Source organism: Schistocerca gregaria, chromosome 2 (assembly GCF_023897955.1).
Source record: "Schistocerca gregaria isolate iqSchGreg1 chromosome 2, iqSchGreg1.2, whole genome shotgun sequence".
Taxonomy (NCBI): Eukaryota; Metazoa; Arthropoda; class Insecta; order Orthoptera; family Acrididae; genus Schistocerca; species Schistocerca gregaria.
In genome coordinates this window covers 249,297,213-249,311,231 of record NC_064921.1, presented here as the reverse complement: position 1 = coordinate 249,311,231, position 14,019 = coordinate 249,297,213, and the positions used below count along the sequence as shown (strand labels likewise).

General features: G+C 41.2%; 1 protein-coding gene across 1 annotated transcript in view; it reads right to left on the bottom strand.

Annotated features, from left to right (window-relative positions):
* The window catches only part of LOC126336786 (transcriptional adapter 3-A), a 47,020-nt gene extending 44,545 nt beyond the window's left edge, over nt 1-2,475 (bottom strand). Inside the window, exon 1 of the mRNA XM_050000806.1 lies at nt 2,275-2,475. The gene's annotated coding sequence lies outside the window, so the exon portion shown is untranslated. The remainder of the gene's footprint in view (nt 1-2,274) is intronic.
* Between the last annotated feature and the right edge of the window lie 11,544 nt (nt 2,476-14,019).

Sequence of the window (14,019 nt, the reverse complement as noted above, 5' to 3'; positions counted from 1 at the left end):
ACGCACGGTTGCTTCATCAGGAAAGAGGGAAGGAGAGGGAAAGACGAAAGGATGTGGGTTTTAAGGGAGAGGGTAAGGAGTCATTCAAATCCCGGGAGCGGAAAGACTTACCTTAGGGGGAAAAAAGGACAGGTATACACTCGCGCACACACAGACATATCCACCTGCACATACACAGATACAAGCAGACACTTGTAAACTTGAAATTAGCCGAGGTTGAGGCCTGGTGGGTAACGGGAAGAGAGGATATACTGAAGGGCAAGTTCCCATCTCCGCAAATTAGAACAGCATGCCACCCTCCACCTAAGATGGAAACTTACCCTTCAGTATATCCTCTCTTCCCATTACCCACCAGACCTCAACCTCGGCTAATCTCAAGTTGCCGCCGCTCATACCTCAACTGTCATTCAACAACATCTTTGCCTCTGTACTTCCGCCTCGACTGACATCTCTGGCCAAACTCTTTGCCTTTACAAATGTCTGCTTGTATCTGTATATGTGCAGATGGATATGTGTGTGTGCGAGTGTATACCTGTCCTTTTTTCCCCCCTAAGGTAAGTCTTTCCGCTCCCGGGATTGGAATGACTCCTTACCCTCTTCCTTAAAACCCTCATCCTTTCGTCTTTCCCTCTCCTTCCCTCTTTCCTGATGAAGCAACCGTCGGTTGCGAAAGCTTGAAGTTTGTGTGTCTATCAACATGCCAGCGCTTTCGTTTGGTAAGTTACATCATCTTTGTTTTTAGATATACAACATAATGTTAAAGAACACAACTGAAATATATAAACAAAACTATGGTAAACACTTCAGACATCACACTTGAAAGAGTATAACACCTCATTCTCCTGTTGTAGACTAGACCCAAAATCTTATACTACTATCATTGCTCTTGTTAACCATGGCCAAATGGCAAGGGTGTTATTCAATCCCACAGACTACATAAATGTATTAATTTAAAACTACATCCACATGGTGACAAACATATAAACAGAAACAGAGTTGCCAGTTTTAATATTCAAGCTATTTCCAAAGAAGAAAGTGATTCACTAGTGTTTGTGTAAAATGGCCAGGACAGGTACTTGGTTCAAGGATATGGAGAAATCCCAATGCACACAGAATTATGGCTGGCAACACTGGGACACGATCCTCCTTACAAATGTAGGCTAGGTTATGGAATTGCACCATGGCTTGTCACTTATTACACATGCCTTATGACTGCAGATCAAATGATTTACAAGTATTGCAGCACAAAGGAACACATCACAATGGTATATTGGTTTTGACAGGTGAAAAGGCATTTTCACAATCACAAACATGATTCGCCACACAGGCAGTGGGCTCTGTTACTTTATCATGAATGGTTCTAGACAATGAGGCTCGACATTTCAAGGATGAAGCAAATGAAAGAATCAGGAACTAGTGAAGCAGATGATTATTGGTTGCGGGAAACAGGAGAAAAAGTTTTTTATCTGCCCAATTATGATTATAAACGCAGTTTCTAACAGTTACTTCATTTTGTTGATATAGGAGCCAACTCTTGACTTGTTCCACATCTTGAAGATTCCGAGTTACATTGGCGTATACACAGCACAATAACCGAGCTAAGCAATAAACGGACTAAAAGTAATTTGTACCCGAAATGAGTGGATCTAATGTACTACCCCAAATGACTTCCACTAAAGAAACCAATAGCATCCATTTGAAGATTGTGTAAAGTCCAGGTGAGGGACAACACTCTGTAGGTTTAGAGCTTATTAGTGCTTGCAGTCTATCCTGTTCGGTAGTATGCTCACTCAATGTTTCTCTATTACCCGTCAGTGCGGTAAACAGTTTATAGTTGTTTACAAAACAAAACTAAAAGTCAAACGCTTAGGTCAGAAAAGGACCAGCAAACATATATTACAAAAACGAGTTCCAAAATATTCGCAGAAAGATGTCGCAATGACATTTTACGCAATACAAATGAAACAAACATTGAGTATATACACTGACGTAGATGACTAGAGTCGGAAGTTACAAGATGTTAACAACATCCTACGCGCGCAATATGCTCTATAATGCGCATATCGGAATTATCTGGAACAGATTTTCCAAGCAAGAATGATGATACACCTTAAGCAACTTAATTCTGGTTAGTTTAATGATCAGAGGGTGTCACTTGTTTGTGCTTCAAATTGTCAAATACTGATTTAGACACCCTTACGAATAAGACAAAACGTGAATTAAACAAGCAATTTACCTTTCGAAATGACACACATCGCGTACCAAAATACTTACAAGGCTGTATCACACAATATGTCACTGAACCGCGAACATAAACATTACATTTTTCCCTCCTCAACCATAGGGCTCTCACTTTGTGTTTATGAATTAGTCACAGATGTTAAGTACTGTGGAACTACATCCTTGGATGCCAACGATTCGCATTTTCCTGTCGTTGCAGTATTGTGGATATTTTGCGTTGCAACTTCACCTGTGTAATGACTGATTTAAATGCTGTTTGTTTCCAACAAAATGTTTAAATCATTAGGGGGCCTTACGCAGAAGAGATCTGACGGCAAATGCTGATTTCGGTTTTTATTGCTCTGCATAGTGCTACGCTTCTATCTTGGCTAAGCTGCAAGATCTCGTATTCAATTGAATGAGAGACGCGGGCTATTCGAAGAGTTGGGGCCTTGGTACAAATGTAAATTATGAAACGGGCGGTTTTGCCCGTTTAAGATGCCAGGTTTTACGTATTGATAAAATAAAATTCTAAAATATAAACAAGAAAGATGTGCGCTTTTAAACTAGGTTTTAAGTGACCGTAGTAATTGTTCTTAAAAGTAAGTAAATAATTTTAGAATACAAACCTCTAACTGAATAACGGTGTGTACAATGGAATGAAGCGTCCTAGCGATTTAAAAATGTGTGCAGGATCGGGAATCAAACCGGTAATCTTTCTTTCCATGGCAACCGAACGAACTATCCAGGCCCAAGAATTTTGTAATATTTAGTAGGGGAAGAATGACTCCTTAAATGCCTTTGTGTATGCTATAATTGGTTTAATCAGTCGTCATTGCCCATATTGGATCGATACATTCAGGGCTGCAGTATATGCCTAGACTCCACACTTAATACTGGTTGTCGAAACTTAGAAAGTAGAATTCCACAAGACAGTTGATGCATATCACCAAACATCTACCAGTTCAACGTTTTCAGCATTTCAGTGATGCTCTTCTGTAAGCCAAACGAATCTGTAACTATTCATAGTGCCCTTCTTTGTGTACGTTCAATATGTTCAGTTCTCTTTGACATGGGTTCCACACATTCGAACAGTATTCTAGAATGGTTCTCATGACTGTTTTGTAAGTGATCTGCATTTATAGACTAACTGTATTTTTCCAGTAACCTACAGATGAACCAAATTTGCCTGCAGCTTTACCTACAACTGAGTGTATGTTTAGAATGTTTATTATCAGCCAGCCGTTCAGTACATTTTGATACAATTGGCTTTGTCAGCGTGTAAGGTACAGCTTTATGGGTAAATAAAAATACAATAATTAGAGTACAATGGCAGACACTAGTTCACTTATTAGCATGTATGTGTAGCTACTGGAATACTTTTTTTATACACATGCAGTTCATGAACTATAAATTGGCATCTTGCCATTGGGGGTTGCAGGGAAGGAGGATACCATTTGCTGTGGGGAGAGGTGGGGTGCATGGCAGGGTAACAAGCAACACCTACATGTACTGTAAGTAAGCAGTGCACTAAACATAAACCTGTGTTTTGAGCTTCCACAAGTTCCTGATAACTTGTTTCCTTTACCAAACTGGAGTAGAAGGTAACACTCACTCGCCGACAGCACTCATTTAAAAAAAAAAAATCGCAATGAAGATAATGCAAAAAACCACAGACAGTGACAGCACATCTCAGCAATAAAGCAGACGACAACGTAGTCAACATCAGCTAATAGTACACCGCACAGTTGGTAATGAAGATCTGCAAATACAGGGTGTTTCAAAAATGACCGGTATATTTGAAACGGCTACTTGAGATGCATAATTCTAATTGTGTGATTGTTACATATATTTTTACTGAAAAGTACAGTTACTAAAAGCACAATTCTTGAACACTACTCTCTATGACTTCATCAACTGTGTAAAATTCTCATTCACTTAGCAAAGTTTCTTAAACATGTTTAAACTTCTGTAAGGGAGTCAAGTGAGCTGTTTTTGAAAATTGTTGAAGAACTTCAGTCTCATATGTGTATGGCTACTGTGTGTGTGAGAAAGCCTCGAGTATGATAAATCTATCATGTGGCTGTTTTTGTTTACATTTTCTTTGGCATAAATTAGAAAATTGTAAATGTAAAGGATGGGGACTACCACAATATTAAGTGATCTGAACCTATTTCTGCAAGTCTCTCTGAGAGGCAAACCTGATTGTATCTAACGGCTTTCTTCTGCCACTGAAAAATGTAGGTCGACTCGTGTGTACCAGGTGTAGAAGTATGAAACCAAAGTTTCCTTATAGACGGTGCAGGTGTACAAGTGTAAAGCCAGAATTTCCCTATAGATGGTATTAGTCATCAGTGTAGGTCCCGTGAGACCACATCTGCGGTGCCATCTGCTTCCTGCAATGTCTGACAATTAATGTCAACACATTGTAACCCAAGCTCCATAAATCGGTATCTGTAAACCCGTAAACATGTGCCTCGAGCCCATTTGAGGGAGAGTATGACCATTTGACCACCGAGGCAGCAGGATAGTGGGATTAGTTAAGGGCAGAAGGTGCTTCCACTCCTGGGAACTCATGCAGACTCAAAGTATCGAGGCTGCTGGTGTATAAATCAAACCTGGCTAGAACCTTTGGCAAATTACACTCCTGGAATTGGAAAAAAGAACACATTGGCACCGGTGTGTCAGACTCACCATACTTGCTCCGAACACTGCGAGAGGGCTGTACAAGCAGTGATCACACGCACGGCACAGCGGACACACCAGGAACCGCGGTGTTGGCCGTCGAATGGCGCTAGCTGCGCAGCATTTGTGCACCGCCGCCGTCAGTGTCAGCCAGTTTTCCGTGGCATATGGAGCTCCATCGCAGTCTTTAACACTGGTAGCATGCCACGACAGCGTGGACGTGAACCATATGTGCAGTTGACGGACTTTGAGTGAGGGCGTATAGTGGGCATGCGGGAGGCCGGGTGGACGTACCGCCAAATTGCTCAACACGTGGGGCGTGAGGTCTCCACAGTACATCGATGTTGTCGCCAGTGGTCGGCGGAAGGTGCACGTGCCCGTCGACCTGGGACCGGACCGCAGCGACGCACGGATGCACGCCAAGACCGTAGGATCCTACGCAGTGCCGTAGGGGACCGCACTGCCACTTCCCAGCAAATTAGGGACACTGTTGCTCCTGGAGTATCGGCGAGGACCATTCGCAACCGTCTCCATGAAGTTGGACTACGGTCCCGCACACCGTTAGGCCATCTTCCGCTCACGCCCCAACATCGTGCAGCCCGCCTCCAGTGGTGTCGCGACAGGCGTGAATGGAGGGACGAATGGAGACGTGTCGTCTTCAGCGATGAGAGTCGCTTCTGAATGATGGTCGTATGCGTGTTTGGCGCCGTGCAGGTGAGCGCCACAATCAGGACTGCATACGACCGAGGCACACAGGGCCAACACCCGGCATCATGGTGTGGGGAGTGATCTCCTACACTGGCCGTACATCTCTGGTGATCGTCGAGGGGACACTGAATAGTGCACGGTACATCCAAACCGTCATCGAACCCATCGTTCTACCGTTCCTAGACCGGCAAGGGAACTTGCTGTTCCAACAGGACAATGCACGTCCGCATGTATCCCGTGCCACCCAACGTGCTCTAGAAGGTGTAAGTCAACTACCCTGGCGAGCAAGATCTCCAGATCTGTCCCCCATTGAGCATGTTTGGGACTGGATGAAGCGTCGTCTCACGCGGTCTGCACGTCCAGCACGTCCAACTGAGGCGCCAGGTGGAAATGGCATGGCAAGCCGTTCCACAGGACTACATCCAGCATCTCTACAATCGTCTCCATGGGAGAATAGCAGCCTGCATTGCTGCGAAAGGTGGATATACACTGTACTAGTGCCGACATTGTGCATGCTCTGTTGCCTGTGTCTATGTGCCTGTGGTTCTGTCAGTGTGATCATGTGATGTATCTGACCCCAGGAATGTGTCAATAAAGTTTCCCCTTTCCTGGGACAATGAATTCACGGTGTTCTTATTTCAATTTCCAGGAGTGTATTTTGACCTACCATTGCCCCCTCCCCCCCTTCCCTCCAGCACTTCACGTACCTCTGTACAAGATCTTCAGGCTCTATATGGGGCTGGCAATCGTGTATTGGTGGAAGGGCACCTAAATTTGAAACATAGAGCCTGGGGCTGTTGTGCTGAGAATGCAAGTGGCAGGACTTTGCGGGGGTTCGTCGAGGGACATGCCACCCTTAGTGCCATCACCCCAGATGAGCCCACACACATTCCTGGCAACACGGACAGAAATTGTGATATCATAGATAATTTTGTCATGAAAAACTTTGATCTCAATGTGGTGGCCAAAGTGCACTACAAGCAGAACTCCGGCCACAGTCCTGTCATGCTGGATCTACTCACTGTTGAAGACAATGCCAGGAGGATGGCAAACATAATAACAAACTGGGACAGATATACCCACTTGGTGGAAGAGCACATGGAAGAAATTCCCCCGCTTCAGATGGAAGGAGACGTGGACAAAGCCCCAACCGCATCTGCAACCCACTCCTAAAACACCTTCCCCCTCCTGACATATCCTACCTAGCAAGCGTTTATAATGCTTTCTTGAAACTCACATACTTCCCCTCAGCATGTAAAACTGCAAAGGTCATCACCCTACCCAAATCCAATAAAAACTGCTCCTTCCCGAAAGCTACAGACCCATTTCTCTCCTAACTGGCCTGAGTAAAATCCTAGAATTAATAATCCTTTCGCCCCTCTGTCAGTTTATGACTGAAAGCAATATCCTTGTACCTGAACAGTTTGGATTCCATGCGGAGCATTCCACTATCCAACAATCCCTTCACTTGGTCGAACACATTTGCCTGGCCAATACAAGGAGAGAAGCAACAGGAGCAGTGTCCCTGGACACAGAAAAAGCATTTCAACACATTTGGCATGATGGTCTAACCTACAAACTAGATCAGATAGGTTGCCCAGTTCACATAATCTGGATCATCGACTCCTTCCTTACAGGATGTCAGTTCTTTGTAAGGAACAGAGACAAGTCCAGCCAGACATGATGGATTGCAGCAGGAGTCCCACAAGGTTCGTTGTAGGTCCTGTCATTTATACCATATTTACGAATGACATCCCTAGGCAGACTGGTGAAGAGATTGGTCTCTATGCAGATGACACCGCCATATACAGAAGCAGTCACGGCCTCCTCCTTATACACCACCACCTCCAACAACATCTCGATAAGATAATGCAGTGGTGCAACCGGTGGAAAATAAAGATCAATCCTGCCAAATGTCAGGCGATCTACTTCACCCCTAAAATCAGGCCCCCTGATCATCAACTCACAATTGGTGGCAGAGAGTTAACTTGGAGAAATTCAGTTATTTACCTGGGCCTCAAAATAGATCGATGCCTAACATAGAACAGGCATCTGACCACCACAGCAAAAAACGGCTGCACACTCTTCTGCAGGTTATATCCTCTGCTGAAAGGCGATGGAATAACCATTCAGTGCAAACTCCTCCTCTGGTGCCAGCTCATACTTTCAGTCATCCTTTATGGCTCGGAGATATGGTCTATGGCATCAGACACAGCACTATCCCGACTACAAAGTCTCCAGAACAAAGTTTTCCGTGTCATTTCAGGTGCTGGCAGATACGTCCCCTACACACATATAAGAGACTTCATAGGCCAAACCACCATTTACACACCTGAAGACAAGTCCACAAAATTGTACAAAACAACACAAACTTCACCCCATTTTCTCATTCAAAGTTTAGGAAATAAACCACCAGAAACTTCTCACAAACACCCTTAATTAACCCTTACATGTCTCTTTAGGGGCGAATAACACATACATAAAAACCAAACACAAGCCTACACACAGAAAACATGTGTACAACACCAACGCCTCAACTTCATGCAAACCCCTAGCACATTCTGAAGTTAGATGGGCACAGCTCAGTGGTACTTCATACGCAACGAAAACGACCATAGCCTCATCACCTTAAACTACGATTTGCGGACAGCATTGGTTTTTTGTTATCATTTGAAGAAAACTGCTGCAGAATCACATCGAATGCTTGAAAAAGTGGTGATTTTGATGTGAGAAATGACGAAAGTGGGAAACCACAGAAAAAGTTCGAAGCCAATGAATTACAGTCCTATGAGGATGAAGATGATACTCAAACTCAACAGGAACTCATGGAACAATTGAATGTGATGCAGAAATCTGTTTCTCTTCGGTGGGAAGATGGGTTGAGCATGAACTGAATGAAAGACGTCTTGTGAAATGCTGCTTATCAGATACAAAAGAAAGTCGTTTCTCCATTGAATAGTGCCATGTGATGAAAAGTGGATATATTTTCAGAATCCTAAGCATTGTAAATTGAGGGTGAATCCAGGCTAACCATCGACATCCACTGCAAGACCAGATCTCCTTAGAAAGAAGACAATGATCTGTGTTTGGTGGGATCAGATGGGTGTCATCTATTAGGGGAGGGAGAGCCTAGTGTGGACATTTTTTATGTTCATGCTTTATCCAAAAACCATTTGAGGTGAAATTCAGTATCTTTGTGAGTGAGTGAGTGTGTGAATTGTGAATTTGAATGCCTAAGGGACCAAAATGCTGAGGTCATCAGTCCCTAGCCTTACACATTACTTAAACTAATGTAAACTATATTATGCTAAGAACACACACACCCATGCCTGAGGGAGGACCTCCAGCGGGAGGGGCTGTACATGGCACCTCGAACCGCGCGGCCACTCCGTGCGGCTCAGTATCTTTGGATTCATCAATTTTTACACTACTAGACTCATTAAAGCAATTCTTTGTATCTTCAAAATTTTGACTACCAGCTAAAAAAAAAGAAGAAGAAAAGAAAAGAAAAGAAAAAGAAGAAGAAGATGTCTGCAATCTGCCCACATTTGCCTCGTGGTGAGGCATATGTGGTCATTGATTGAAATAGTGTGGGGTAAAAGTGGACAGCATGTTTTTGATACAAATAAAGCCAAGTTTCCCAAATAAGTTTTATTTATTCTTGATAAATGTGAAACATCAATATAAACCTAAAGGATTTTTTTGCTATTTTTAACAAATATTGTACTTTCCAAAATTAACATTAAACTGCAGCATCCTCCCATGCCTTTGTGTCCCAGTTGTTTTTGAAGAAAAGAAGAGACAAATAATATTGTATCTCTCCACTATTGACTCATCTGGGACAAAAGGGAATACAAATCCAGATCCTTTTTTCCACAGATAGGAAACATACACTTTCTCTTTCCCAATAGTATTCACAGCTTGCCCAATATAATATTTAAAGTCTTCCTGGTGATAAAATGAACCAAAACAAAATCACCAGACCTCACTTCTTTATCATCTGTCAACATTTGTAAGGTTTGGGCTTCATTGTCGCCTCTTTCACAACATCCCTCATCCTCAGATTCCATCACTGTGGATGAAAGGATTTCCAGTTCACTGTCTGTATCATCACTGATTTTATTTTTGCAGAGATCTTCAGGTCCTTCTTGCTCTGGAATAAATTCTTCTTTAAAACTGATCTCATTTTACCCACCACTGCTCCAATTCATCTTTGATTGGAGTACTAGTGTAAACTTCAGATTTCTTTTGCCTCGATTTTCCTTCTCACCTTGTGGCTTTTGAGAAAGGTTGACAGCCTTCAGGAATTGGAATTTCAGTTAGAATTGCGCCTGAAGTGGAAGGTGAAGTATCACACAAACTTGCAGGTTCCACTGGGGAAGGTGTGTCAGAACTTGATGTACAAGCTCCTGGCTGCTCAGTTATTTCCGATGGCCTAAAATCATCTTCAGTGAATGCCAACTGATTAAGTGACCACAATCCAGTCACCTTGAAGCCAAAAGCGATATTTTTTTGGATAAATGAAAGTGGAAATGCTATCCACAAAACATAGAGATCTCTGAAATAGTGACTGGAAGACCAGGATGCATTCTCATCTAGTCAGCCATTGCTGTTCTTAGATATCCCTTAAATGGCCCAGACACACTAATATCTAGTGGCTGCATCCTGTGGGAACAATGTGATAGGAATGTCAGCAGGTGCTAATGTGACTTGCATGGTTGTCCAGAAGTATGAGTAGGCAATTGTCTTTCAGACAGCTCATCTGCTTAGCTACATGCTTCAAAACTTTGAGGAACAATTCAGTTGTCATGTATCCAGATTTGTTAGTGAATCCAATACTACCATCTGACACAACATCGAGAAATTTGTCTTTCATATAGACTCATGGAAAAATGAACACTGGCAGTATGGCCATCCCTGAGGCTGAACAGAAAGTACACATGGTGACATTTTCCGCTCTCTCTTGTCATGCTACCATTCCCACTTGCTTCTTGCCATGCTCTCCAATAACTTTAGGAAGCTGCAACCAAGTTCATTATCCTGTATGTTGTGAACTTAAATTTGTCCAATACACTCAAAAAATTGTCAAAGAAAAGGTTAACATTTACTTTGTTAAATGCTGCATCCCTTGTGAAGCCCATATTTTCAGGTTTATGAAGAAATAGCTTCTGTTGCCTATGTAAAAATTCATACAACCAGTCCTTTCCTGCTATATGCCTTTCATCCCAACTAATAGGGTAATTTCTTTTTTGAAGTTTTTTAACATACATATATGCAAGTTCATGTGCTTGGTTGTATCTTAGTCCATACTGTAAATCTGATGCCTTCATGAAGTATTGAGCTAATAATTTCTTTTGAGGATCTGTAAAAACCTTGCAGACTCTGTGTTTTGACTCTGTTTGGGTTTCTTCATCTGAATTTCCTGAATCACTTGTGTCACACTTATCTCAAAAAGTATATAATGAAGTCAGCCACAATGTACAGAATAGAAAAGGATTTTTGCAGTTACACAATTGTATCTGTTATTTGTCTGAGACAGTTGGTTTACAAAGAACAATAGAATTGTTATATTGTGCAGTAGTTGTTTGGAAACTCACCTGGACAGGTCTGAATGCTTTCAGCAGCACATTTCTTGGCTGTGGTGATCTGTTTCTGTTGCATAGACTTCCTTAATCCAAATTTCTTTGCAGTTCATTGAATACTCCCTTTTTTGAACAAAACTTCTTTTACCTCTTTCTGAACTTTTTCTTCATCAATATTAGCCCTGTCAGTTTTCTGAATCTATGTCCTCACCATCTACAACATAATAATTTACTAAAATTGTTTATAATTGTAAAATTTTGAAACTAAAAGTTGGCCTCTGTTCTAAATCAGGACTGGGGTAACAGTGGACACTGTCCACACTTGCCCGTCTTCAAATGTCTACACTTTCCCCATGGAGCCATTTTGGATATGAAATCAATTTGTAGCAAACGTATTGTATTCAGATGAAACATTACACAAACAAAAGTTAGGGAAATCTTTATAAGCCACCACAGCTAATATGTTCAGTACTAACCTTTCGGAGTAGTCTTCAAATGTGTTTATGACAAAAAATCAAACAGAAAGGACAGAAATCAAATTTTCACTTCTCTTGCTTGCAACAATAACCAGAATGGCACCAAATTTTGTTTGATTGTTTACTACATCCTACAGAAATACCAACATGAACATACAAAATTTCAAAGATTATTTCACTGAAATAATTGTGTGTCCACTCTTACCCCACATCCCCACTAGTCCCACTCTCCCCTATGAGCTGCGAAAACCTGGTGAAACCATTAACACTGATGACTAACAACAGCGAATGATCAATTTAAATCAAGCATTATGTGAAAAACAACCAGAATATGGAAGAAGGCAACACAAAGTCATATTGCTCCATTATAAGGTCCCCTCACACACAGCAAAACGGGCCAGGGAAATGATCAAGGCATTCAGTTGGAAATACTAGGGCATGCAGTTTATTCTCCAGACTTGGGTCCATCCAATTATCATCTATTTGCATCAGTTGGACATATTGTCACTGAACAACAATAAGTATGAAAATGTTTGAAAATGGCGTGCTGACTGGTTGGCTAAAGAAGAATCTTTTTTTTTTTTTAAATGGTATTCATGGCCTGCCAGAGAGGTGGGATGGCCATACTGTCAGTGTTCATTTTTCCATGAGTCCATATGAAAGACAAATTTCTGGATGGTGGGCCAAATGGTAGTATTGGATTCGCCAACCAATCTGGACACATGACAACTGAATTGTTCCTCAAAGTTTCGAAGCATGTAGCTAAGCAGATGAGATTGAAGGACAATCACCTACTCATACTTCTCTGCCATGGAGATTATTTTGAATAAAATATTGTTTATCAGTTTCAGACAACAGACGTGTAATTATTGCAACCAGATTCTGGTTTCATACTTCTACACCTGATATTTCTCACACAACAGTATTCCATATTGCAGATGCTACTGGAAGAATGCAGTATAACAATAGTTCTTACTGACATTTTTTTCTTAATGTATGTAACAAAAATAGTAGTCTTGCTAGTTTGCTGCTTAAGTACTTTATGTGTCAATTGTAAGACAATCTTTTATCAACCACAAGTCCAAGTAATTTCCCATTCTTATTCTCAGGTTTCATTGCTGTGAGATAGAAATGTAGTTCTTCTGTTTTTGTCTTGTTAATGGACCTCTCATAGCGATTAGTCATGTTGATTATTTCTCTGTTGTTATTTTAAACACTTTTTATGTTTCTACCGGTTATTATCAGTTGGACATCATCAGTTTACAGCACATTTTCAAATGGTATATGACTTGAGAAATCATTTATATAAACAGTGAAGAGAAGGGGTCTATGAATTGACCCCTATGGTACTACACATTTTATTTTCAACCACCATGATGCCTGATTATTTGTATATACTAGCTGTAGCCTTCCAGTTGGATAGGTTCTAAATATACCTAATGATTTATCTTTAATGCCATAGTGAGCTAATTATATTAATATAGTCTCATGTGACATCAAGTTTAAGGCTTTGCTCCAGTCTGTAAGTGTAAAACACATAGCTGATATTTTTCCAACACCACCATATACAATATCTAACAGATTTTCTCTCTCCTACTGTTTACAGATCTAATCTAATGACAAACTGTTTTGCATTCAATAACCTCATATTTTCAAAATAATCATATATTTGTTTATGTGCACAGCTTTATGTTATTTTTGATAAAGTGGAACAACTGGGATTGGCCTGAGGTTACTAGGGAAGTGTCTTTCTCCTTTCTTAAACACCTGGACGGTAACCATGATTTCAAGAGCTTCATGAAAAATACCATCTCCCCATGTGCCACAATTCTGTTGAATAGATAAATAAATCTTTGCCATTATTTTTCTTTATGACAAAGTTCCCCTTTCCACAAAAGACCTCTGGTTTATAATTTTGAAACCTGTTAATTGCTTTGCTAATATTGTGGGAGCAATTTTAGAGTTTCAGAACATGAGAATATAGTTGTATTTTTTGCTTGAGATGGACGTACCTCAGTGACTGAGCTGTTCTTGCAGCTTGAACGATGGAAGCCTGTGCAGTTTACAAAGTATTCATTTAATACAGCAGTGTCCATGGGAATTGTATTGCTGTTTTTGATTTCTGTATATGTTCATTATCCTCTGTTAGTCATATCTGGTATGGGTCCCATACCCTTGAGCAGTATTCTAGGATTGCTTACAAATCACATGAGTGATTTGTAAGCAATCTCCTTTGTAGACTGATTCCACTTCCCCAGTATTCTACCAATAGACTGAAGTCTACCACCTGTTTTACTCACACCTGGGCACGTGTGATCATTCCATTTCATATCCCTACAGCCTGTTAA